We start from the raw sequence: 1,626 nt of genomic DNA, 5'->3' as shown, positions 1-1,626 counted from the left end.
CGAATTCTTCTTCTCCTTCTTCTTTCTATTTCTCTTTTCCTCTGACATTTCAAGGAATCTCTATACTGTGACATAGAGGATTCCACATTTTCTTTTTCTCTTCTCTTTCATATGAGCAGGAGCAGAGACAAAGGCATTCTTGTTGAAGCTGATCCTGAACCCGAAAGGACCTTGAAGAGAAAGCTAAGAGAAGCCAAAGCACAACTCTCTTTAGAGGACCTGACCGAATTCTTCAAAGAAGAAGAACCCATGGCAGCCGAAAACAACAACAATGCCAACAATGCAAGGAAGGTGCTGGGTGACTTTACTGCACCTACTCCCGACTTCTATGGGAGAAGCATCTCTATCCCTGCCATTGGAGCAAACAACTTTGAGCTTAAGCCTCAATTAGTTTCTCTAATGCAACAGAATTGCAAGTTCCATGGACTTCCAATGGAAGATCCTCATCAGTTTTTAGCTGAATTCTTGCAAATCTGTGACACAGTCAAGACTAATGGGGTTAACCCTGAGGTCTATAGACTGATGCTATTCCCTTTTGCTGTAAGAGACAGAGCTAGAATATGGTTGGATTCTCAACCTAAAGAAAGCCTGGACTCTTGGGAAAAGCTAGTCAATGCCTTCTTGGCAAAGTTCTTTCCACCACAAAGATGGAGTAAGCTTAGAGTGGAAGTCCAAACCTTCAGACAGAAGGATGGAGAATCCCTCTATGAAGCTTGGGAAAGATACAAACAATTAATCAGAAGATGTCCTTCAGACATGCTTTCTGAATGGAGCATCATAGGTATTTTCTATGATGGTCTCTCTGAACTATCTAAGATGTCCTTGGATAGCTCTGCTGGAGGATCTCTTCATCTGAAGAAGACGCCTGCAGAAGCTCAAGAATTGATTGAAATGGTTGCAAATAACCAATTCATGTACACTTCTGAAAGGAATCCTGTGAACAATGGGACTAGTCAGAAGAGAGGAGTTCTTGAGATTGACACTCTGAATGCCATATTGGCTCAGAATAAAATATTGACTCAACAAGTCAATTTGATTTCTCAAAGTCTGTCTGGAATGCAAAATGCACCAAACAGTACTAAGGATGCTTCATCTGAGGAAGAAGCTTATGATCCTGAGAACCCTTCCATGGAAGAGGTGAATTACCTAGGAGAACCCTATGGAAATACCTACATCTCTTCATGGAGAAATCACCCAAATCTCTCATGGAAGAATCAAGAGAGACCTCAACAAGGTTTCAATAACAATAATGGTGGAAGAAACAGGTTTAGCAATGGCAAGCCTTTTCCATCATCTTCTCAGCAACAGACAGAGAGTTCTAAGCAGAATACTTCTGACTTAGCAACAATGGTCTCTGATCTAATAAAGACCACTCAAAGTTTCATGAATGAAACAAGGTCCTCCATCAGAAATTTGGAAGGACAAGTGGGTCAGCTGAGCAAGAAAGTTACTGAACTCCCTCCTAGTACTCTCCCAAGTAATACAGAAGAAAATCCAAAAGGAGAGTGCAAGGCCATCAACATGGCCGAATATTGAGAGGAAAGAGAGGAAGAAGACGCCACTGAGAAAGACCCCAGTGGGCGTGCACCACTCTCCTCTGAGTTCCTCAATGAGGAACCTTGGGAA

The 1,626-nt window shown here is 42.1% G+C and overlaps 1 non-coding gene across 1 annotated transcript; it reads right to left on the bottom strand.

The window, feature by feature from the left end:
* Positions 1-654: 654 nt before the first annotated feature.
* Positions 655-762, bottom strand: LOC130942488 (small nucleolar RNA R71). Its single transcript, XR_009071056.1, has one exon. It is a non-coding gene; the product is annotated as a small nucleolar RNA R71 (small nucleolar RNA).
* Positions 763-1,626: the final 864 nt, after the last annotated feature.

The sequence above is a fragment of the Arachis stenosperma genome, chromosome 7 (assembly GCF_014773155.1).
Source record: "Arachis stenosperma cultivar V10309 chromosome 7, arast.V10309.gnm1.PFL2, whole genome shotgun sequence".
Classification (NCBI taxonomy): Eukaryota; Viridiplantae; Streptophyta; class Magnoliopsida; order Fabales; family Fabaceae; genus Arachis; species Arachis stenosperma.
Note: the sequence above shows the minus strand (reverse complement) of the source record. Positions and strands in the feature narration are given on the sequence as shown.